General features: G+C 38.9%; 1 protein-coding gene and 1 long non-coding RNA gene across 3 annotated transcripts in view; both read right to left on the bottom strand.

The window, feature by feature from the left end:
* Positions 1-26,805, bottom strand: part of LOC124455229 — a 118,933-nt gene that overhangs the window by 50,908 nt on the left and 41,220 nt on the right. The window lies entirely within an intron of this gene.
* On the bottom strand, positions 22,562-25,633 carry LOC124455235. Its single transcript, XR_006951781.1, has 2 exons — positions 23,491-25,633; positions 22,562-22,753 (listed from the first exon to the last, which is right to left on the bottom strand). It is a non-coding gene; the product is annotated as an uncharacterized LOC124455235 (long non-coding RNA).

Here is a 26,805-nt window from a genome sequence, read left to right as displayed (position 1 = left end):
TATCGACGGTTCTCGTCGCGTACGGTATCATTGTAGTATTATGAGTTAGTGTTTATGATATTATTATAATTATTTTAAATTATGAGCAAATGAGGGCGTATGATAAATTAGGCATGCATGCAGTTATGCATCTGATCATACAAGCAAGAAGAAGAGATGTTTATACGAGAAAACGCCCAAAGCAGAAAAGGCCTCGGTCAAACAGGCCAAATGATAGCAAAAAAGGTATAGAACACTGACACTAGGCGAAGTATAGCTAGTGCAAAAAACACTCAGGATAATACCGTATCGTCAAGCAAATTCGCTCGAATACGCCCACGAAAAAATATAGTCGCCGCTTAAATATATAACGGCAAGGCAGAATAACACGTAATCTCTACAGCTAAACACTAGGTTCACCGTAGAACAAGAAAGGCAAAAGGCAAATAGACCAGTCTAAATACTAGCGTAAAAATAGGCAAGTGAGCAAAGGCAAAAGACGAAGCAAACAAACGACGTGCTTCGCGAAAAATAGAATAACTTGAACGGCGAAGGTCCGAGCAAATCACACGGTAGAATAAAAAACGCTGAGTATAATCAAACAGCGGTAAAACAAATATATAAAGAAGAAAGTACGAGCAAGAAGGTGTAGAACAACGCCCGATCAAGGTCCAAACGATCTTCGATAAACGATCGTTTTTAAAGCAAAATAACGTTCGAGCAAATATATAAACTCGAAAGCACACAGTAAATAATAGTTCTTGCTTATGGCAGGAACAAAATAGAAGATAAATCACACGTGAAGTCTTGTAGCTTCACAAAAATAAGTCGAGGAAGAGAGCTTCCCGAATACAAAATGGCGATAAACACCCGAAGTACAAAAACAAGAACGAACACTGAAGAGTCAGAAAGTGGCCAAACCACCCCCCGACGGGACCCTAACAACAAGCACAGAGGAAAGACCCCCTCCTGTTCGGTTGCCCCCTAAATGGGCCCCCTAATAAGGAACTACCAGAAAAAACCGATACAAAATATGACAATATACAAACAAGGAACGAACTCACGATTTTTGTAGACGATATTGAACAAATGAACGATTACAACGCGCAGACTCCGAAACAGCAGATCTCGACTCGTCACCGTGTCTGTTAGCAGCTACACTTGATCTTATTATGGGTGGGGACCGGGTAGGTTACGAAGTCGGGGTGCAATGACGACGAACCCTTACGTGCAAGACCGGTACACTCAGGGAGGCCGCTACCAGCGACGCAGATCGACAGAGGCTGTGAACCTCTCCCCCGCGGACGAAACCGACAGAGAACAAAAAGGAAAGATCCAGGAACTTTCGACGATACTAAGCTCTGGCATAAATGCCAGAGCTTTGACAAAACGAACGAGAATCACGAGACGAGATATTGTATTGGACAGCAAGCTGCCCGTACGCAACCAACGCAACGTACGACGAACGGGCTATCCGGCAGTACGACCAATCAAGGCGACCCCCATCAGCACCCGTCCAACAAATTACCAATATTCAAGAAATAAAATCCTTAGAAAAGGATACAATGTTGTCTTCGGTGATGGTGCCAACCAAGCCACGAAGCAGCCATTCGTTTTCGAACTTTGTCAGAAGACAGTGGCGATGTTCTATTTTCACCGCGAATCGGAAGGTTGACTTCGCCATCCGCAATACCGAGGAGGCATCGGGAGAGAGACGGTCAAACCTGCATCGATTGCGATGAAGCCAGAGGTGGTGTCGGAAGATACCCAGAAGGGCATTCACGGCTGCCGGGGTCTTCTTCGCGTCTGGAAAGCCGAAGAGGATGGTGGAGGTGGTGAGGGGAGTAGGTACGTTCAAGGACACCAGGAAAGGGGTGAGCCAGGCCCAAACGGTGGAGGCAACAGGACAGTTGCAGAAAAGGTGGACAGCCGTTTCCAGCTCGCCACAAAAACATTGTTCATCTACCTTCATCCCAAATCGAATCAGGCGGTCCGCGGTAGCAAGGCGGCCATGGAAATTGTAGTAGTTGCTATCTGCAACCGAGTGGATGAATCTCCAGAGGCGGATCGAGCGCCACACAGATGGCCAGTGGACATTGATCTGCATTTCGGAGAATTTTGCAATTGCCTTGTGAGGGGCCAAGGAATATTCCAGGAGCATGGAGTAAGTGCGCTTGGCAGTAAGTTCGGCTAGCGGGATGGGAGCGAGGTCACCAGTTCCCACCAACCACGAATCATCTTGATGTCGTCCCTTCAGTTGTACCCACGTATGTACCAAGGATTGGTAAAACTTTGGCAGTTTCTTAATCAAATAGGCAGGGGTAGTATCCCGCGAAAAAAAGGTGTGCAGGTCTTGTTTAAAGACTTGTCGTATGTGGTACGACAGCAAAGGAGGCCAAGGAATTGTATGTTGTGATAGCAATAGACGCCGTATCCAAATGGTACGTAGTGATAAAAGTTTCGTGCCAATGTGCACGACACCTAAGCCCCCCCCCGAAGACGAGGAGTAACGGCAGAGCTGCGCGCAATAGGCTCCTTGTGTTTGTTCCATATAAATGGAAACAATATTTTGTTAATGGCATGGACGACTGTTTTCGGTATATCAAATATCGTGGCTTGGTACCAGAAGATACTAAGACCGAGACAGTTGGCAAGGAGAGTGCGTCCTTGTAAAGAAAGGGAACGTTTGGACCAAGATGATATTTTAACTTTAAATTTCTTAGTAAGTACGTCCCAATCGGGCAGTGTAGAATTGCCGACCCGACACCCCAGAATAGTTAAGCTCTCTGATGTCCATTTTAGTTTTACTGGAAGATCTGTTCTAGACTTCCATGATCCAAACAGGAGTCCTTCCGTTTTATCAACATTAAGTTTGGCCCCAGTGGCCTTGGCATAGCGATCGAAGGTCGCAAGTAACGCAAGCAAACTGGAGGTGTTCATAACAAAGCATGATGTGTCATCGGCATATTGGAGTATTTTAACATGGTCTCCATTGGGTAATGGGAAGCCAACTACGTCAGGTGACTCCTGGATTGCACGGGAAAGCGGTTCGGCGGCCAATATATACAAAAGGGGCGAGAGGGGACAACCCTGCCGCACTCCCCGAGAGATAGAAAAAGGACCCCCGAGAGTACCGTTGATTAAAACGCGTGAGTAAATATTATTATAAAGTAGTTGAACCCATTGCCGGAACGAAGGTCCAAAGTTCATATGCAACAGGGTCTGATTTAAAAAGGTCCAATCTACTCTGTCAAACGCTTTCTCTTGGTCAAGAGAGATGAGGGCGCCACCCAGAGTGGTAGAGTTGGCGTAGTCCAAGCTGTCTTGAATCAATCTCACTACTTCGCCAGAAAACCTGCCAGGGACGCCGCACGTTTGGCATGGTGACGTTACCAAGTGAATGACCTTGGCCAAGCGGCCGGTTAGTACTTTGGCAAGGATCTTATAGTCCGTGCAGAGCAACGTGATGGGGCGCCAATTTTTTGCTTCCAATTTGTCCCCTTTTTTGTATAATAAGGAGATAATGCCCGTGCGTTGTGACAAGGACAGTTTGCCCTGGTTAAAAGAATCGTTGAGCACAGACACCAAATCGGGGCCCATGCAATCCCAAAAGGTGTTATAAAATTCGTAAGTGAGGCCATCCACCCCCGGTGATTTATGATTTGAAAAGGATTTTAAAGCTATAGTGCATTCCTGCAAAGTGATTTCTCCCTCGCAGAGGGCCGCATCCGTCTCGGATAGCTTCAAAACAATTTTGTCATAGAAGGACGACTGTTCTGCAGCATCAAGGTAGGCTGCCGTAAACAAGGTGGTATAGAATACCATCCAGACATATAGCATTTGTTTAAAGGTTTTGGCTATGTGGCCCTGTGTGTCTTTTATGCCAGTCATTAGGTTCCTCACTGCGTGTGACTTCTCCCTCTGAAAAAAATGTGTAGAAGAAACTTCCCCTTCTTCCGCCCATAGCTCACGTGCACGCAAGCGTGCGCCTTCAGCCTTGCGACGGTGATGGTCGTATAGCAATGCCTCCACCTCGTTGATTTGTGTAGAAACATCCTCCCCAGCCTTACTGCGATTAGTTAGAGTAATGAGATCGCTCTTTAGGGATGAATGGTGATTTCGTTGTGACTGAGCCAGCTCGGTCGAAAAATCTTTGGATATTTGTTGGATCAAGTTCTTCCCAACATCCCACCAAACAGGTAAGGAAGGGTAATAGCGTTTTTCACATTGCCAATCTGTCCAAAATTGTTTAATAAGGTTTACGTAGTTGTCATTTTTAGTTAAACTGGCATTGAATTTCCAGCAGCCCCTCCCACGCTCCGGCGCATCCGGGAGAGAAAAAGTAAGATATACATAGGAATGATCGCTGCTAAAGTATGGAAGAATGGATACCTCGCGAGCAAAAGGCACCAGGAAGGATGATACCCAGATCATGTCTAGTCGCGAAGCAACTTGTCCGCCAGCACGGGACCATGTGTAGCCGCGTTCGGTTGGATGATGCGTTCTCCATATGTCGACGAGATCCAAGTCGTGTGTAAGTGTCTCCAATGTGTGTGGCCAATTGTAAGCCCACGGTGAGTTGGGGTTACACCCGGTGCGATCGATGGTGGGATCGACAACGGTGTTGAAATCGCCACAGACAAGCGTTGGAAGCGAAAGGTCAAGTAATGGAAGGATGGAGTGAAAGAAATCGATGCCCGCGTTCTTTTGGTTCGGGCCGTAGACATTGACGAGTTGGAAAGGTATGGAATGGGAGGAGAAGTGAATGACTTGCAACCGACCTTGTGAGTCGGCTGAAGAAGAGAGAACGGAAAGAGAAGGGTGATGGGAACGGGTCGTGCCGGAGGGTCCCTTATTGATTCTCGATCCATTTCAGGCGACATTCATTCATCGGGGCTCAAATTTCAGTAAACAATTCTCAAATCGGACATAGGATCGTGATTTCTTTGAACTTTGAGAGGAAAAAGGAAAAGAAAAGAAGAAGAGGAAGGAAAGAAAAGAAAAAGAAAAGAAGAAAGGAAAAAAGCAAAAAAGGTTCGAAAAAGAAAAGAAAAGATTATCAAAAGAAGTTAAATAAAGTTAAAAAGATGGAGAGCCCCCCTGGGTGGGGAGCACTGCCGCCAATTTAAATAATGCGTCCGCGTCATGTGCCACGGCACCAGCAGACTCATTGTGCTTCAAAGGTCGTGTGTCCCTCTTCGGGGAGAGTCGAACGGGATGAGGAGCAGGCGAGTTGGGCAACTCCGCCTCCGAGACCGTAGCGAAAGAAGTTTCATCATCGCTTGGGTATTCATCGTCTCCAAGATCAAAGTTATTGGCAGGGTCCATTTGGTCCACGCCCGAATGTTGTGACTCATTGTCGTCACCAAAAGCATCATTACCATTATCAACATTATCATCATTGCTAGCATTGTCATTACTATCATTGTCATCAATAACATTATTATCATCATTAACATTATTATCATCGTCGCCGTCTATGTCCGTGTTCAGGTTATGATCGTCGTCCATGTCCGTATCATCTTTGTCATCATCATCTTCATCTGTGTCCTGAGGAAGGGGCACAGTTTCAGGTCCGGAATCCTCGTGCTCGGGATCAGACAGGGCAGCAGTCTCACTACCAGCCTCGTCTTCAGGCGTCGCTCGTTTCTCCTCCGGTTGTGGGGAGGTAGAAGGAGAGTGGCGTCGTTTCCCACGTTGTCGAACGGGGCTCGAGGGTTGCGATAAAGAATGGACCGCAACAACAGTGCTACCCCTCCCAGAAGGGGCAGGCAGGGCAGGCAGGGCAGAAGAGGCAGGTTCCGGAGCGTCGGAAACGCAGGCAGGAGCTGTCTGGGTGTTACTATTATTATTTAGTCCGGGAGTGGATGACCCGGCACTCTCGGAGGTGTTGGCAGGCAGATTGCTCCCGGCAATCGCGGCATACGATCGCGCGGGTGCAGTAGAAACAGAAGGCTCTGTCTCAGTATTGTTAATCGCAGTGGCCGCATCCTCGTTGGGATGAGTATTGTAAGCAGCAAGGGCAGCTTGATAAGACGGACAGTTAGCGATGACGTGTCCCTCTTTGTGGCACTTAAAACACACTGGCTTTTGACCACTGTATTTTACAACGCACCAATGTCCTGCGATACGAAGGCGAGCAGGGATGTTCGTCTTAATCTTCATGAGCACGTTGTGCTCACCGGTATATATGTCCTCATGTACGACAGATTTCATAGTCTTAATGCCTCCACTGTACGGGGCAAGTGCCCGCGTGATGGCTTCATCAGGGATTCCATACGGCAACCGTGAAATGTATACCCATGTGAAAGGGGAGACAGATCGAAATTCCACGGGTTTGCCGTGCACGAAGAAATCCTGGTTCGAAAAGGCCTGCATTTGGCGGGCATGGTTAAAGGTGAAGCGATATCGCTCCGGCGAGATTTGAACGACCGCTTCGACAACTGAAGATAACTCGCGTGCCTTCAAAAGGTTGATGACATCCTTGGCTCCCTTTTTCGGAAGGGGGCAGTCAGGATGCAAGATGATGTCGACTGTTCTTGAGGCGTACGGTATCATCATTAAATATTAAGTGTTATTCCGTTCACAAAATATAAGCAAACGGGGGCGTATGAAAATTTAGTAATGCATGCAAACAAGCATGCAATTCAGACAAACAAAAGATGAGACGTTTATAGCAGAAGAAAACGACCAAAGCAAAAAAAGTCTTTGGCCAAACAGACCAAAAAGGCATTCAAAATGTAATAACACGCTAACACCAGTCGGAATATAACCACCAGCGCACAAACACTCAGAATAGGAGCGTAGCTTCGAGGGAAATATGCTCGACAACGCCCACGAAAAATCTAAACGCCGCTCGAAAATATAACGGCAAAGGCGAAATAACAAGAAAAATCTACAGTACAAATAGTTAATTCACTGTAGAACAAGAAAGGTAGGCAGAATACACTAGTCTATAAACAAAACTAGTAAAAATAAGGCAGAAACGAAGCAAACAAACAACGCGCTTCGCGAAAAATATATAACAACTTGAACGGCAAAGGTCCAAGCAGAGCACACGAAAGGGTAAACAACACTGACTAGTATCAGACAGCGATAAAGCAAATATAAAACAAGAAAATACGAGCAAGAAGTAATAGAACAACGCCCGATCAAAGTCCAAACGACCTTCGATAAACGATCGTTTCGTAAAGCAAATAAACGTTCGAGCAAATATATAAACTCGAAAGCACACCGTAAAGTAAAGTTCTCACGTATAGCAGAACAAAAATAAGTATAGAACAAACGTGAAATCGTGTAGATTCACAAAAACCAAATCGAGGAAGAAAGCTTCCCGATGACAAAATGGCGATAAACACGCGAAAACAAGAACGAACACTGAAGAGTCGGAAGATGGCCAAACCACCCCCCGACTAGACCCTAACAACAAGAAAAAGAAAAAGACCCCCTCCCGTTCGGTTGCCCCTTAAATGGGCCCCCTAATAAGGTACTCCCAGAAAACCAGATACAAAATACAAAAATTGACAAACAAGGAACGAACTCACAGTTTTGACGACGATATTGAATACGATTAACAAACACCAAACGATCACAACGCGCAGACTCGATAACAGCAAATCTCGACAGGTCACCGTGTCCGTTAGCAACTACACTTGATCTTGTTTTGGGTGGGGACCGGGTAGGTTACGAAGTCGGGGAGTGCAATGACGACGAACCCGTACGTGCAAGACCGGTACACTCAGGGAGGCCGCTACCAGCGACGCAGATCGACAGAGGCTGCGAACCTCTCCCCCGCGGACGAAACCAACAGAGAAACGAAGGAGAGGAGATCTAGGATCTCTCGACGATACGAAGCTCCGGCATAAGTGCCCGAACTTTGACGAAACGCACGAAAAATGACAAGACTAGATATTGAAAAGGACAGCGAGCTGCCTTTTCGCAATCTACACGACGTACGACGAACGGGCTATCCGGCAGTACAGCCAATTACGGCGACCCCCATCAGCAACCGTCCAACAAGTTACTAACATTCAAGACATAAAATCCTTAGAAAAGGATACAATGTTGTCTTCAGTGATGGTGCCAACTAAGCCACGAAGCAGCCATTCGTCTTCGAATTTAGTCAATGGACAGTGGCGATGTTCTATTTTCACCGCGAATCGGAAAGTTTTATGCAGTGCGGTGTTTGAAATTAAATGAAGACATGATGTTCGCACATTGTTGGACAATTTAAGCAATTGTCTCATAAACCTGAAAAAATCAGGTGAATCAACGGGAATCGAACCCATGTTATCTGCGGTGCCGATGCAGTGCTCTCACCAAATGAGCTATGAAGTTACACAGTGTGGAGCAGGTCAATGTTTTCTCGTGAAATGATTGTTATCTGAATGTTTTATGCAGTGCGGTCTTTAAAATTAAATGAAGACATGATCTTCGCACTTTGTTGGACAATTTAAGCAATTGTCTCATAAACCTGAAAAAATCGGGTGACTCAACGGGCATCGAACCCGTGACTTCTGCAGTGCCGGTGCAGTGCTATGACCACTAAGCTATGAAGTCACACAGTGGTGAGCAGGTCAATTCTGTTGGGCTCGTGTTTTCTCGTGAAATGAATGTTATATAAATGTTTTATGCAGTGCGGTGTTTGAAATTAAATGAAGATATAATCTTCGCACTTTGTTGGACAATTTAAGCAATTGTCTCATAAACCTGAAAAAATTAGGTGAGTCAACGGGAATCGAATCCATGACGTCTGCGGTGCCGGTGCAGTGCTCTGACCAACTGAGCTATGAAGTCACACAGTGGTGTGCTGGTCAATTTTGTTGGGCTCATGTTTTCTCGAGAAATGAATGTTATATAAATGTTTTATGCAGTGCGGTGTTTGAAATTAAATGAAGATATGATCTTAGCACTTTGTTGGACAATTTAAGCAATTATCTCATAAACCTGAAAAAATTAGGTGAGTCAACGGGAATCGAACCCATGACGTCTGCGGTGCCGGTGCAGTGCTCTGACCAACTGAGCTATGAAGTCACACAGTGGTGTGCTGGTCAATTTTGTTGGGCTCATGTTTTCTCGAGAAATGAATGTTATATAAATGTTTTATGCAGTGCGGTCTTTAAAATTAAATGAAGACATGATCTTCGCACTTTGTTGGACAATTTAAGCAATTGTCTCATAAACCTGAAAAAATCGGGTGACTCAACGGGCATCGAACCCGTGACTTCTGCAGTGCCGGTGCAGTGCTATGACCACTAAGCTATGAAGTCACACAGTGGTGAGCAGGTCAATTCTGTTGGGCTCGTGTTTTCTCGTGAAATGAATGTTATATAAATGTTTTATGCAGTGCGGTGTTTGAAATTAAATGAAGATATAATCTTCGCACTTTGTTGGACAATTTAAGCAATTGTCTCATAAACCTGAAAAAATTAGGTGAGTCAACGGGAATCGAATCCATGACGTCTGCGGTGCCGGTGCAGTGCTCTGACCAACTGAGCTATGAAGTCACACAGTGGTGTGCTGGTCAATTTTGTTGGGCTCATGTTTTCTCGAGAAATGAATGTTATATAAATGTTTTATGCAGTGCGGTGTTTGAAATTAAATGAAGATATGATCTTAGCACTTTGTTGGACAATTTAAGCAATTATCTCATAAACCTGAAAAAATTAGGTGAGTCAACGGGAATCGAACCCATGACGTCTGCGGTGCCGGTGCAGTGCTCTGACCAACTGAGCTATGAAGTCACACAGTGGTGTGCTGGTCAATTTTGTTGGGCTCATGTTTTCTCGAGAAATGAATGTTATATAAATGTTTTATGCAGTGCGGTGTTTGAAATTAAATGAAGACATGATGTTCGCACATTGTTGGACAATTTAAGCAATTGTCTCATAAACCTGAAAAAATCAGGTGAATCAACGTGAATCGAACCCATGTTATCTGCGGTGCCGATGCAGTGCTCTCACCAAATAAGCTATGAAGTTACACAGTGTGGAGCAGGTCAATGTTTTCTCGTGAAATGATTGTTATCTGAATGTTTTATGCAGTGCGGTGTTTGAAATTAAATGAAGATATGATCTTCGCACTTTGTTGGACAATTTAAGCAATTGTATCATAAACCTGAAAAAATCGGGTGACTCAACGGGCATCGAACCCATGACCTCTGCGTTGCCGGTGCAGTGCTCTGACCAACTGAGCTATGAAGTCACACAGTGGTGTGCTGTTCAATTTTGTTGGGCTCATGTTTTCTCGAGAAATGGATGTTATATGAATGTTTTATGCTATGCGGTGTTTGAAATAAAATGAAGATATGATGTTCGCACTTTGTTGTACAATTTAAGCAATTGTCTCATAAACCTGAAAAAATCAGGTGACTCAACTGGAATCGAACCCATGACTTCTTCGATCCCGGTGCAGTGCTCTGACCAACAGAGCTATGAAGTTGCACAGTGTGGAGCAGGTCAATGTTTTCTCGTGAAATGATTGTTATCTGAATGTTTTATGCAGTGCGGTGTTTGAAATTAAATGAAGATATGATCTTAGCACTTTGTTGGACAATTTAAGCAATTGTCTCATAAACCTGAAAAAATCAGGTGACTCAACTGGAATCGAACCCATGACTTCTTCGATCCCGGTGCAGTGCTCTGACCAACAGAGCTATGAAGTCACACAGTGGTGAGCATGTCAATTTTGTTGGGCTCATGTTTTCTCGTGAAATGAATGTTATATAAATGTTTTATGCAGTGCAGTGTTTGAAATTAAATGAAGATATGATCTTCGCACTTTGTTGGACAATTTAAGCAATTGTCTCATAAACCTGAAAAAATCAGGTGACTCAACGGGAATCGAACCCATGACGTCTGCGGTGCCGGTGCAGTGCTCTGACCAACTGAGCTATGAAGTCACACAGCGGTGTTCTGGTCAATTTTGTTGGGCTCATGTTTTCTCGTGAAATGAATGTTATACGAATGTTTTATGCAGTGCGGTGTTTGAAATTAAATGAAGATTTGATTCTCGCACATTGTTGGACAAAGTAAGCAATTGTCTCATAAACCTGAAAAAATCAGGTGACTCAACGGGAATCGAACCCATGACCTCTGCAGTGCCGGTGCAGTGCTCTGACCAACTAAGCTATGAAGTAACACAGTGGTGAGCAGGTCAACTCTGTTGGGCTCGTGTTTTCGCGTGAAATGAAAAAACAGATTTTTGAGGATTGATGATAACACCATATTGACGAACACGAGTAAAGAGAAGGCGGAGGTGTTTTTCGTGTTCAGAGGTGTTAGAGCTAGCAATTAGTATGTCATCAATGTAAACAAATACAAAGTCAAGGCCACGAGTGACTTCGCCCATGAAACGTTGAAATGTTTGAGCTGCATTACGGAGACCAAAAGGCATATGGGTGAATTCGAAAAGACCAAATGGTGTCGTGACAGCTGTTTTGCAGATGTCTTCTTTTGCGACTGAAATATGGTGGTAAGCACGGACTAAATCAATCTTAGAAAAAAGAGTTATACCGTAGAGATTGGCAGAGAATTCCTGAAGATGTGGAACGGGATACTGATCTGGTACAGTCATTCGATTAAGCGCACGGCAGTCACCACAGGGTCACCAGTCACCGGGTTGTGGCTTGGGAACCATGTGGAGAGGAGAGGGGCATACTCACTGCTGGAAGGGCGGATGACTCCAAGATCAAGCATTTGTTGGAATTCTTTTTTGGCAATGTGTAAACGATCAGGTGAGACCCGGCGTGGACGTGCAGAGCATGGGGGACCTTTGGTGATAATGTGGTGTACTACTTGATGTTTCACTGGTGTTTCTTTGGTGGTGGGTTAAGTGATCTTTGGGAAGTCTTGTAATACTGATGCAAAAGGTGTAGAGGATTGTGTAGCATGAACAAGAGAAAGAGAAGGTATTGATGTGGCGATTGCATTGACTCGAATGTGTGTTTCTGCATCAATGAGACTGCCTGAGCGAAGGTCGACGAGGAGGTTGAAATGGCGTAAAAAATCAGCGCCAATGATTGCCTGGAGGACTTCAGCAATGGTGAAGATCCATTGAAAATGGCGTCGGCGGAGTCCAAAGTTGAGGGTGATTGACCTCTTGCCGTAGGTAGCAATTGTAGAGGAATTGGCTGCCTGGAGGTCATAAGCTTGGCGTTGTCGTCGATCTGCGGAAAGTGGTGGGATGACGTTAACTTCGGCACCTGTATCGATGAGAAATCGTCGTTTGGTGGTCTGATCGGTAATGAAGAGCAAGCGGCTTTGTGTGGAAGCGCCAGACGATGTTGCCGCGTCTATTGTCTGGCGTTGTAGTTTAACCGTAGCGATGTATGGAAATGTGCAAGGGTGAACACATTTGCGGGCAGTGGCGCCGAATTTGGCGTGATACCAGCAATAACCATTATTGGATGGTCTGTGAGTTGGATCATTTGGTTGCCGATTACGAGAGCGAGATGAACGGTTATTGACATCGGACGATGAAGGGAAACGAAGATTGAGAGCCTGTACTGACGCAGCAAGATCAGAAATGGTCTTGCGAAGTTGATGAAGCTCCCCAGATTTGGCAGATGTGTCAACAATAGGGTCTTTGCGAAGGTCAAAGGGTGGATGTGGGTTGTTCAATGTTGTTGACCACCTTGGTTGACCAATCAGCCACCTTGGCAAGGTTGTTGAGGTCAAGAGTGTCCTGTGTAGGTGCCAGAATAGCCTGAACATTGGTTAGGAAACGTTGTATAAATAATTGTTTCATGATGGATGTGGGCAATGTCTGGGTACCAAGCAGTTGTTCCATCTTGCGAAGAAGTTGGGAAGGTTTCCGATCTCCTAGTTCTTCGCCTGTGAGCAGTTGGTGAAGTCGCTGTTGCTCAGATGTTGAGGTACGGTGGATTAACTCGCGTCGCAGGGTGTCATATGGATCACGAGCTGGGGGATGAAGGATGATATCGCGAACCTCCTGAGCAATTTCGGGTTGAAAGGAACTAACAACGTAAGCGTATTTGTTTTTTTTTGTGAGGTGATACTACGCGTCGTAAATTGAGCGTCAATTTGAGAAAACCACAGTTCAGGATCGTTAGGCCAGTATGGTGGAAGTTTGATGCTGATCATAGAAGCGGTTGGTGTGACAGATGAAGAATCTGTCGTTGAAGAGGTGTTGAGTTCATCAGTTGTAGCCATTTCGCCAGTCAAGAATATCTTTCGGGGTCACCAATTTAGCGTTATATATAAGTCTTTCGTATGAGCTCCGAACGTGAGTTTAATGTACTAGAACGCTATTAAATTTTGTGATTATTTTATTCACTAGCGAAGAGGTTATTTACAACAATCGTGAGTGTTCAATCTGTTACAATTTATTTACAGGCTAATGTACTTGAAATTTGAGTAGTTTTACGTAATTATAAAGTAAAGTGCGTAAGTTTAAGAAGCACGTTTGAGTAAGTGTAGGATTGGCTATTTCCTCTATTGCTAATACACAAATCTAGATGAATACTATACGCACGTTATGTACGTCACTACAAGCGTAATCCAATGACAACAGAAAAAATTTCATGTCAAATTAAAAAAACACACTTAAACTAAACAGTAATTTAGTTTAAACTCTGATTTCAAATAAGAAATAAGCGAAAGAAAGAAACAAAGGCATTTTGATTTTGCCTGGGAGTGAGAAACCAAAGTTTAGATTAATTATGAAATACGAAAGCTTGAGTATGACTTAACCAAAGGCCGTGTCGAAGAGTGGAAAATCAACTTTCTCGAAAATGGGTGTGGTTATGCGGCGTGGTCTTCTGAAAGGAACTACACCCACATGGTTATTCAACACAAATAAGATTTAGTTTTTTTTCACGCTTACGTATATGTTTACACAAGCCTTATTTAGCCGAAAATATTACTTGAGTGTGTCCCACGCCTGCACACCCTGTCCTTCGTAACGGCCTGCGGTTAACTATAAATATACACTAAACAAAATTTACGTACATTTTAAATGCATATGCCTATATGGTTTGTTGTTGTGTTTTAATATCCACAACTTTACCAAACTGTACGAGAGCTTTAAAAGCTGCCAAGAAACTTAAAATTGATGTGGAAGTAGCTGTAACTAATTATGCAACATGGTTTTCAGATCTCTTACAGTGTGATCTTCGAACAAGAGATTTCTATAACATTTCACAAAATTTAACGCAAATGTTCGAAAAGTATTTCGGTCCTTAGGTAAACTGCTGGATTGAAGCAGGGTAAGATTCGAAAGTAAATGCACAAATTATTTTTTTAAAGTTTTGACTAAATCGGGTCACATTATTTTTTCAGAACTTAGCTACGTTGCTGCGCTACTTATCATAGTATCATCAAAAAATAACACAAAAATTGCCGGGTATGTAGCGAGAATTAGTTTTGCAGGATCAAGAACACTTCTCTTTAATTTCCTTTCAGTATGGGTGTGATAACATTATGACAATCTTCAATTTACGAAATTTTTCACATGGATAATGGCACGTTGATGTAGGCTTTAGCATTTAACGATAAAGCTAAACGTTCGGGATTGACGGAAAGTGCTGAAGACAGAAGACGATAACTATTTTGTTAACTAAAGCAAATTTCTTGTACAATTTAACAAGTGAATCGTCATGTCAAGTTATGTAGTGTGTAACTGTGTTATATTATAGATTATAACTGACATTATTAAATTATGGAAAATACGTAGATAGTTAAAAATTGTGGTTTCAGTGGAAATCCTGTACGTAAAAGCTAAAATACTATAGTCATGTCAAGGGAACACTTTCTCACCGAAATGCGTCATTGCGTCATTGTAGATAGAAACAAATCTCTAGAAACGGAATGGCGAAGTTGCAAGTCATGTAAACGCCTAAAACCACTTCCTAATAGTTATATAAAAATATAGCTGGCAAGCGTTAATTCGGGAGTTCGTAAAAGTTGACGTTATTGGTGTATGCATTGGTCATACAAATTTGATAAATAAGAGGTCGTAGAATTAAGGCAATAAAGTTCGAAAACTCGGTTTAAGGATTGACGGTTGTCCGTAATCTTAACGATATCAATTTAAATATTCGTTTAGAATATATAAATCGCGAAGAACCAACGTTTAGAACTCCATAACGTAAAAATCTTTCACAAACACTGTAAATATCCTATCGAAGTGTTAAATGTAATTGTCAAAATACAGTCCCATCGTTCGAGTGAAGTTTTGAGAACAGTGAACCAGCACTTCGTACAGATTGTGCGAAAGATCTGCCATTGAAAATGAACAAATCTTCTGGCTTAGAAAAAATGAAATTAGTCAGCGTCAAAGCATGTGGCAAAAATAAACTATTAGACTGCTATGCCGAAGAAATTGCTGCAAAGATACGCGGAAAAGTCAAAAAGAATTTCAAAGGCTGTTTCATCGTTCATCCCTGCCAACGTCAATATGATTGCTTATTGATGGAAAATGAGAAATGTATGATTTCGTAGTTTGATGATGCCTTCAAAAACGTGTCGGAAGACAATGCCATGAAAAACTTTATGAAACCATCACCCCCAATTAAATGGACTTGAGCTAATATAATATATGTGTAAAGACTGTCGTAAAATATTCGTATCCCGCGAAAAAAATCTAAGTAAACCTAAAGAGACGAAAATTTCACTTTTTGTAAATATTTATCAATGCACCAACAGAAAGAATGTAACATTTTTTAGTTTTACATTTGTATGTCGAATATATTCACCCATTCTTAAAAGAAAATTTTGCATATATTAAAAAAAAATTTTTCCATCGTCGACGTTAAGTATAAAACTTGGCAAGCAATAGTACGGCCTAATCGTGGTTATCCTTGGCCCTTGCCTATATAGCGTATCGCGAACGACGGAAGTCGATTTTACAGAGTTCTTGAACATTGCATGGCAAGCAAACGTTTTGCGAGACTTTGGCAAAAAAAAAATCGCATGAAATTTGCCCCACAACCTCACCAACTGAATTTCCACTACTGTTGGGATCTTTTTACCCTACCTATTAAAACATAATAATTTTTTAATTGTTGCCTAGTCACTGTATATAAGCAGAATCGATTGAAAATTGCAGAGATAATAATTGTTCAGACCAATGGCTACAATTTTTAAAGACATTTATGATACATAATATACTTTCCAAACCAAAACTGGCGATGACCTTCAACGTGATTTCACAATCTTAATTGGTGGTCTATAAAATACATTGGGCTTGCAGACAAACGAGAAACATTAAAGACAAACATTAAAGCATTGTTGTTTGGTTTCTTTGATAGAAAAATCATTACTTACTACAACTTCAACAACAAAACGCTGAGGATTTTTCAAAGCACGTTTCGGTATTGACACATCTTTGTTTAGACATGCACAAAACGATTCCTCTAGTAATTATTCTGGAAGCAGTGTTTCAAACTTCAAAGGAATGATTAACGATCAAAATATGATTCAACCATATGCTTATGAGCCGATTGAAACAAACTCTAGCGACGAGCCTATGGATGACTCCGACGAAGTTACCGCTGCATCATCGACTGAATCCGTATCAAAACCCAACAGACTTCATGATAAATTCTGGTAAATACTATTATTTTACTCGTTTCTGCAATTTATGTCGTTTTTATTTTTACAAGTTTCATCGCACGAATTACACTGCCGAATTATGTTACGCGTATGTCGAATATCACATTATGCTTGAGTTTTCAACCTTTAAATATTTTGATATAAAATGAATATTTAGTTGCTATTTTACCTGAATAGATGCACATGTAGCCATTGTCAAGTGATGGATAGAGTGGAAGAATATGTTTGTTGCAAAGAAATTTCAGCTGTTATAACAATGAATGAAGACTCCGCAAAATTTGAGGGAATAGATACTCCAGACTGTATTACAGATAATCCTGTTTTTCGAAATCTTTGTTTAAATTATTGGGTATTAAGACTGGCATGGAGTGAGTACAAACAACACTATGGTTCAAGAGCTGAAGAAGGACCTGAACACAAAGACAAAGACATGTGGCTTACAGGCAACTGGTTCGATGGTGTTGGAATGTATTGGGCAAGGAAATTAGAGTACCACTACCATCTTGCAATGTTAGCTGTATTCGAGCACATTGCCCACCACCAGGTCTAGTTCCCACATCATGTTTTCCACCATCAAGATTTTTAACTGATATGCTATTCAGCACATTTTCTACTAAAACGGTTTGTAAAATCTTAAAACAATAAAAGTATGGAAAATGAACCTTTTCATGTGAGATGTTGCTGTTGTTCTAGCTTTAATGCCGACAACATTTTCAACTACCAGACAATCCAGAATCTCTACCAGTAGAAGCGGTAACTTTTTCATGTTTTTTTGTATATTTTGTCAGCGTTGAGTGTTTTAAGTATTATAGTTTGTGAATTTAAAAGTTTTCTTGAATAATGTTTCATAGAATTTTTATCTTACTCACTGAATTTATTATACGATTATTATTGGTTCTTTAGTTCAATTAAGTACCAACAGCAAATAATTCGAAATATGGTTTTGGACAATTGATACAAAACTCTTAATAGATTTTCTTTTCATTTCATGGCAGTCTGGTTGTATTTTAAAATAACATAAAATCCTTGAAAAGTGTGTAATATCAAAAGAATTTTAAAAAAGTAATCTTTTCTTTTGAACTATTTTTTTCTAGTTTCCAGATCACTTTCTTCGCAAAAAACGTTATCAACTAATAAATTGTGCTCTGCCACAACAAGCGGTAAGTTTTTCTTTTTTTGAAGAGCTTATCAGTAAGTTCATAAAAGATGTTTGGAGTATAGCATGGTTATAAAGATATTGCAGCATCAAAAATAATTCATTAAATTTTGACGTTTAAGTGATTATGAGGCACTTGTACAACTAGCCTAATGGAAATGTCTGGACAGTGTACTTACGTTCTTTTGTGGATACTTTATCTGCTTGTGTTAAAAAGAATGGCAGACCTAGGGAATTAATAAATTGTGACATTTTCAAAGTTGCTTCCTTAATCTAGAACAGAAAAAAGTATATTTTTTACATGTTAGAAATGTTTCATGTTGAGTTTCAACTGTTTTATATTATTTGTTGGACTGGTATTTGAATTAATACTTCTTTAAATGCAGTGGAGCCACAAAAAACTGTTTTTTTAAACATAATTTGACACCTGTTTCTTCAAGGTGCCTCACTAAATACAAAAAGTTCAGAAAGATATGGTTATACAACAAGTTTCGGTATTATTATTGGCAGTGTTGTGGTGTTTTTTGGCATTATCTTATTTGTCATCTTTTATTGTTATGTAAAGCAAAGTAAGCTCTAGCGTTCAACTTTTTATGTTCGCCAAATTTGAATAAGATTTAAGATTCTTTTGTGTTATTTTTATTATGGAAAATGAACAACGGTAAGTGATTTATTCATTATAATTAGCACTTATTACTTGTCATTTCTTTCCGTTTGCTATGCAATTTTTTTCGAAAGTGATTTCAAAAGAAACCAGTAGGGCACAACTGATTCTAGGACGTTCTAGTCACGCCTCTGTTGCTCATATACACTTAGCGTTATCAATAGTGCTTTTATGAAGCTATATTTAGTATATATCATCAGACGAAATCATCAGTTTAAAGTATACTAATATATGCTATGGTTCTCGATGTTCAAGTGGTTAGCACTATTTTCCACCCAGCAAACCGCCCTTTACTTTGAAATATAATATTTTACACAATCTAATATTTTACACAATCTAATATTTTATATAATATTTTACACAATCGTCGAAAACGACATATTTTCAAGCCTGGATTATAAGTTTATAACTTAAGGTGGTTACATGAAAATTTATACTGTAACATTTATCTGTAAATATTTTCATATGTTGATATTAAAAACTGTATTATAAAAATATAAAATTACTCGCCATCTCAAAACGAACTAGCACCAGTGCATGCATGGTTTCCTTTTAGCTTTGGTTCTTTCCCATTAGCCGCCATCTTAAATTTATTTCCGATTGTGTAAAGTAAAGGGCGGTTTGCTGGGTGTAAAATAGTGCTAACCTGTTCAAGTAGTAAAAATGTCATTCCTGGTCATAAGCTTGACGAAGAATTTTCGGTTAATGACGATATTCGAAAGCCGAAACCAAAAGGAATCATTGCCAGTGGTGTTTGATAAAGACAAAAGGGAAGAAAAAATACTGTCTAAGCATTATTTTAGTGTTGTTTTTTGATTGAATGACTGATATGTAGCTGGACATAATAATTAAATTGACGACGAACAAAACTAGAAGTTATTCACCTTTTTAGGTTCTTACATTTTACAAAAGCCTTACGTACTATTTCAACCCTCTCAGTTGATCTTGTACTAAATTTTCTAAAGAGTCTACTCTTCAATTCGTCGGCAAAACCTATATTCTGTCAGCTACATGCTTCATTTATAAACGTTTTGTTTTCATTGTATTTAGCTTTGATCGACAAAGGTAAAAAAGTAGCTGCATAGTGTTAAACAATTTTGTAAATTTAATGCATTTATATAACAGACACCTCGCTTATTTAGTCCTGTTGTAGTTATTTGTGTTCACTTTCCGCAAAAGCAATAAATTTTAAAATACATTGAGTAATAATTAATATTCTTAAATTTACAAAACAGCCTTTACTTGTGTACTGCAATAAATTAATAAGAATGTTTTATAGACATTTAGCAGTCAACTTTAAAACAGAGAGACATGCATACGTAATTAAGCGAAAGTTTAAAAAATTTGTAACAGAATAGAGGAGAGAAAAATTCAGAACGAGTTTGTGATCTGGGTAAACCAAACTTTTTTTATTCTATTTTACATTTACATTTTTATTCTGTTCGAATAGTCACGTGATTTATTAGGTGAGGTTTTTGTTAATGCATTCAAAATTATGTGAAAGAGCGTCGAAGTCTCAGAAAAGGTTACTAAATCCATATCAGCAAATAATACGATTAACGTTTGCGGCAAAACAAAAATGTTTCTATGTCGAGTCAGAAGACTAAATAATGCCAGCCTCTGAAGAAGGCAAAACACCAACTTCAGAGGAAACACGTGCACCAAACTCAGAGGACGTTTTAGATAATTCAGCCACAGACGTCATTAATATGCAGCATAATTATGACGATATTGTTAGTTTGTTTGGTGGAAATCATTTTAATAATATTGATTCAAAGAATGACGAGTTTTTTCAAGAAATCGACGTTAGTTAAGACCTTCCGATGCATGCGGCTCAGCGATTCATCCCAAATTCGCTTAGATTACAAATGAAAAATATTCTTCGAATATTGGGCTTGAAGAGCGCAGAAAAATAATTGAAAAATCTAAGCCACCGCAAAAATTGCGACAAACTTACTGTGCCCAAACTCAATGAGCTTATATAGTCAAGCCTTAAAAAAATTCATGTCAGCGAGATTTGCGCACCGCAGTAAAAATGAGCATCTTGAGGCAGATAAGAACAAGTATTCGCATTTGAAAGAAATGTGGTTGTCATACGTTAATTTGTAGCAGGACACGTTAGATGTTGATGTTTTGATAGGTGCGGATAACCTTTGGGCAATTCAACAAGGAGAGATAATTAGGGGCAAGGATGACAAACCCGTTGCCATCAATACTTGTTTAGGTTGGGTAATAAGCGGTCCACTGAAAGGGAGCTCGAACTTGAAAAACGCACACGTTAATTGGATGAAGGGCAATGATGTATTGTCCATATGAACTGTTCAACATGCTTCCAAACAAAATTAGCAGGAATATTCAGTTGATTAAGCTATGATAAACCTTTCACCTTTTAAAGGCTCTTACAGACGAACAAATTTTCTATGACAAAACTCTATGTTACCATTTTTTTGTGACAAATGTCCATGTGCACGTGCAGCAAATTTTCTTTGGCAAGTTTTTCATGTGGCATATTTTCTTTGACCGTCTGTACCCATCAACAAATTTTGTGTGACAAATGTTGTGGCCCGCGATATAATAGCACAGCATAGATCAAAGAGAATACGCGGGAAAATCAGCGATAATCAAAGTAAACAATCGTCGGCTGTTCAACGATGCCATATTTGAGTAAACACAAATATGGCATCTAATAGTAATATAATATTATTATATATATATAATATTAAAATAACATGTATAATATTATATATATATATATATATATTTGAAAATTGGTAACCCAGGCATATTATGATAAATATATAATTATAAAATGAACTAAAATAAAATGGACAATTGTTTGCTGTCGCTACTCGGAGTTTCACGCCGTAAGGCGATCTTCAGGCAACTGACAGATTATATATTATTTGCTGACTATATATTATTATATATTATTATTATTATATTTGCTGACTATATATTATTATATATATATATTTAACACTACTTTAATAAGCACTTCTCGAAGTGAATTTCAGTTTAGCAATTTTGAAATAGGTATTATATATAAATAATATTATATAATATATTATATTATATTATATTATATTACATAATATTATATTATTATATTTACATATATATTATTAAGTTTGAAATTTTGTAATCCAGGCATTGAATACATAAAGAGAAACGTTTCTCCGGATTTTAAATGATTTTTATTGAGCTTTCGACTCGTTGCTTCGAGCCTCGATCAGAGCCTCGATCAGAGACTCGTTGCTGGGAGGGCACATTGTTGTACACTTGGTATATATTATTATAAATAGGAAGTTTTGTTTATTTGAATCTCCGTAAGTACAGTGCTCGATGCTTAAGAGCAGAGCGTATATTATCCCCTGAAGAGTGAGAAATCACGAAACAGGCTTGTCGGGATGAAATTGTAGTTTTTGTGTATTTTCTTCTTCTCATCAATATTATTATATATATATATAATACTACTTTAATAAGCACTTCTCGAAGTGAATTTCAGTTTAGCAATTTTTTAAACGCCAACAGGGGCGGATTTAGGGGGGGGGGCGAAACGGCCGCAAACCCCCCTTTTGCTGGAAAAAAAACAAAAAAATTGAATGATAATAAAAAATGACAGGAAAGTTTTAGTTTTTAAACAAGTTCAAAGAGTTCGGCTCCCTTTTTCACAATCTCCTGGACCACCCCTGGCCAAGGTTCTAAACTAAGCATTCTTGAAACTAATTTTATTTGCAATGTTTAGAAACATTTTTTCTGAGAAACTTTGTATAGTTACAACAAAACTTGCGGACTTCATACTAAAAACCTATTTTGTAGGTATCACACACATTGATTCAAGTTGAAATTGAAATATTTTAGATGCAAAGATGATATTGATATCCCTACCAAAAAAAGAAACTAAAAGAAAAGCAATATTAACTTGGATCGTTTCATATGCTGGACATCGAAGACATGTGGTAGACATCAAAACAGTCCCCCATAAAAACATTGAAACAACAAACACTTACAAAAAAATACATGAAAAGAATGATCTATTGTTAAACATCACAGCCAAATGTACTACAAAAACAAAACCGCTTGTACTTCTAAATGTGTTTTTGGCTCCACACAAACCAATACATTCCTCTACATTTTTAAGTAATAATTCAAATAGAATTTTGTCCTTTTGCATTGGCAAAGTTTTTCTTTTAATTTATCACTTCCAGCGATCAACTGCAAATCAATACTGATAGAGTGTCGCGTATTTAAGAATACATCATAAATACATCATAGCGCCTTACTTTTAGTGTAATGTTTTCATAGGAACTTTGCTGTATTATTGTAAGTGGCGAAAATTCACACGAGTCAGTCAGTCAGTCAGTCAGTCATAATGAAAACCTTCTGGGTGGTGTCTAGTAATAACACTCATTTTATGTTTAATGATTTTTTAGAAATTTATTATTAGTTTATCAGCGATTCTTAAAAAAGATTTTAACACCATTTTCAACTCACATTAGTTAAGACATTTATAACAATGTATCTACCCCGTTTTATCCCCAGCAGCTCTATTATTTGAAAAAATATCTAAATGCGCATGCGCTATTTTTGTTCAAACTGTATCATGAATTGTGTATTAAGAGTAAAGTAAGGGGAAATAGAATATTCCAAAATCCAAAAAATTTGTTTTAACTATGACGCTTTTCATTAATGCTGGCACTGTTGACAAATGTTTTGAAGATTTTGCAAGCTCGAGTTTTTATAGAATGTAAGAATATTGCTATTTAATTCGCCGTATTGCCGTATATTTGCCAAGTACTTGGCTAGTGCTGTTTGTTTAGCAACCTGCTATCAACTTCTTGTCTAACTACATTCATACACTACGTGTTGGTGAATTCGTCTTAAACATATGACAGTAAAATTTGAAGTTGCGCACACATCTGCCTCGGTAAGAAACATTTTACGAGAAATAAAGTGCACTATTACTGTCCCTGAAGAAAGCATTAGTTGTGGTGTGCTTTAGAACAATATGACAAAGTCATGTAAGACATTATTAATTTGTCGACTTTCATGTAATCGTTACGAAAGTGCAAATACGAAATGAATGTTCATTCACGCAAACTTGCCAAAAACTGGACTTATTCATCAAATGATGCAAATTGTACTACGTAAATATTTATTGAATACCGTTGCATTTTACTGCTCGTTGCCTTATTATTAAATCGCAAACAAATCAATTTATTCTTCCGAACACATGAGCTTCGCATATGTGTCAGAAGAATAAAAAAATACAACATAACCGAAACAAAGAAAGTAAATCATGAGTGATTTCGTAATTTTTAAGTTGTATACTGCAAAGTAAAAAAAAAGAACGCGACGGGTAAATGACGAATGTATGATTGGGGCGTGCCAAATGTCCTTATTATGTATACGCTATGTAAGTGCAAATACGAAATTAAGGTTTATTTACGTTTAAGGCTATTCGTCAAGAAACAAACTGCTTAGCCTTTAATAAGCACTTCTCGAAGTGAATTTCGGGCGGATTTAGGTGGGGGCGAAACGGCCGCAAACCCCCCTTTTGCTGGAAAAAAAACAAAAAAATTGAATGATAATAAAAAATGACAAGAAAGTTTTAGTTTTTAAACAAGTTCAAAGAGTTCGGCTCCCTTTTTCACAATCTCCTGAACCACCCCTGGCCAAGGTTCTAAACTAAGCATTCTTGAAACTAATTTTATTTGCAATGTTTAGAAACATTTTTTCTGAGAAACTTTGTACAGTTACAACAAAATTTGCGGATTTCATACTAAAAAACCTATTTTTGTAGGTATCACACACATTGATTCAAGTTGAAATTGAAATATTTTAGATGCAAAGATGATATTGAAATCGAAACCAAAAAAAGAATTAAAAAGTCCAGCTATGTTAATATGGATCGTTTCATACACAGGTCATCAAAGACCTGTGGTACACATCAGAACAGTCCCCCATATAAAATTAGAAGCAACAAAAACTTCCAAAAAAATGCATGGAAAGAATGATTTTTGTTAAACATCACAACCAAATGTACTACAAAAACAAACACGATTGTATTTCTACAAGTGTTTTTGGGTCCATTCAAAGCACTTTTCGATCATGCGACGATACTTCCTTCAGGTAATTTAGCCTTATCAGGAATTTAAGTTGAATGATTTTGCTGCGCTTGATAAGTCGTTTAGGCAATTTACTAAACAATATTGTGTGTCGACTGCGCATACAAATTGGATGGCATACAGTTCCAATAACGAATCGGTGGACGCATAACTGCTTTGTGTTAACGCGCAAAGGAGAAAAAACTGCAACACAAAGTATAGTGCAATCAAGATAATTTTTTACAAAAAAAAACATAGAGCTTAACATGATCGATCTGACTTTTGTGGACTGTAACATACCAACAATTTTGTGGGCATTGCAGCTGCTGTCGCAATTTATGAATATTGTATATACTTTCTATCTTATTTGGTATACATTTGTCGTAATTAATGTCAGGATAATCACCTAAAGCCTCACCCATTTCATTGACTTATGGCAGGATTGGCTCTCCAAAATGCTACCCTCTAATTAACCTTTGTGCGAGACAAGATTTTCTTTCATTCTGAACTGCAGTGATTGATGTCTTTTTGGAAAAAGTAATTCGAGCGTTGTACCCAAATAGCAATATTTTGAATTGATACACCTTGATGCGAATGAACTAGAGCTCAGGTTGATCAGGAAAGTTTAAAGCTCTTATAAAAAGTTCAGTTTCTTGTGATAAATGCTAAGATGCATGTAGTTGTTGTGCTATTTACCAATAATACAGAATGTAGGAACTCCAATAATGATATAGATATTGCCTTGAAGAATAACTATCAATGATGTCAGATTTAGTGAAAATCGTTAATGAGCAAAAGTCACGATTGCAAAATCAGGATCATGTCTTTGTTAATTTTTAGTATAAGTCAATTTTCATACTAGAGACGGATCATCTGTATGGAGGAATGATCCGTCTAACAGATTATACGTCTAAGTATAAAGACGAGACGAACTATCTATTAGTAAACTAAACAAATTCCAATTTTGCCTTTGGAAGATTTTGGAGCGAGTTATGAACTACGAAGTATCATTTTTTCCGTAGTTTGTCCTAATTTCACATTTGTATTCACAGAAGGATGATACGTCAAGTCAAAATACCCGTGCAAATTCGTCTAAATAAACAAACTACTCAAATAATTCAATTAAGTACCAACAGCAAATAATACAATTAAGTTGTCAAAGCTGCTTAGTTGCTTAATATGAAGTTCATAGGTACAAAATTTAATTGATCACTTAAATCATCTCGAAATATGGTTTTGGACAATTGATACAAAACTTAATAGATTTTCTTTTCCATTTAATGGCAGTGTGGTTGTATTTTAAAATAACATAAAATCCTTGAAAAGTGTGTAATATCAAAAGAATTTTAAAAAAGGAATCTTTTCTTTTGAACTATTTTTTCTAGTTTCCAGATCACTTTCTTCGCAAAAAAAACGTTATCAACTAATAAATTGTACTCTGCCACAACAAGCGGTAAGTTTTTCTTTTTTTTTAGGGGAGGGGAGGGGGGTGAAGAGCTTGTCAATGAGTTCATAAAAGAGGTTTGGAATATACGTGCAGAACTAAAAAATTCCTATAGTTGTGGTAGCTTAATTTACACGCTTTAGTGTTAGCTTTCCCTGGGTATTTGTTTCTTGAAAATTTAATTTTTTTTTAAGCAGCAATTGGTCAGCTACGTGATTTTTCTTTGTACTCTTGTTCTCAGTGGTGTAGTTATGAAAGGCGAATTTTTGACGTAGTTGTATATTTTACTAGATTAATACATATGTTGGAAATGCAAGATATATAGATCATCAAATCAAATTAGAGTCTCGAATTTGTCATATACATATTCGAATTTATAGTTGCATGCCAGCATTTAATTATGAAATTGCTGTAATGGTGTTCATTTAGCCGAACTGTGGTAATATTATGTCTAAAATACTTTTTTGGGGGGTCACCGGATTACTTCTTCTAATTGATTGCAAAATGTTTGCTTGCAGTTGTATTTTAACTTGGAGGCAAAATCATAAAGAATACATCGTTGAAAATAAGAATGGAGGCGGCAGTTGCCCGTATTTTTAATTTTCTTTGTCAATATGAGGACGCCAACAAAAATTGATACATGAAAGTGGAAAGAGTTTATCATGCTTACAGCCGTTAATTGCAACATCCACAAAAAGGCCATATTTGACATCTTCAAATTCGTATTTAGTTGTGGCATAACAATATTCAAACATGCACCATGAAATGCACACTATTCGCCACACATTCGCAAACAAGTAATAAAAACACGCTGTTGATCGTTGAACTTTTAACGAAAGCTTAATAAACCTTCCTCTACATTTTAAATAATAATTCAAATA

This window comes from Xenia sp. Carnegie-2017, unplaced genomic scaffold, assembly GCF_021976095.1.
Source record: "Xenia sp. Carnegie-2017 unplaced genomic scaffold, XeniaSp_v1 HiC_scaffold_30, whole genome shotgun sequence".
NCBI lineage: Eukaryota > Metazoa > Cnidaria > Anthozoa > Malacalcyonacea > Xeniidae > Xenia > Xenia sp. Carnegie-2017.
Note: the sequence above shows the minus strand (reverse complement) of the source record. Positions and strands in the feature narration are given on the sequence as shown.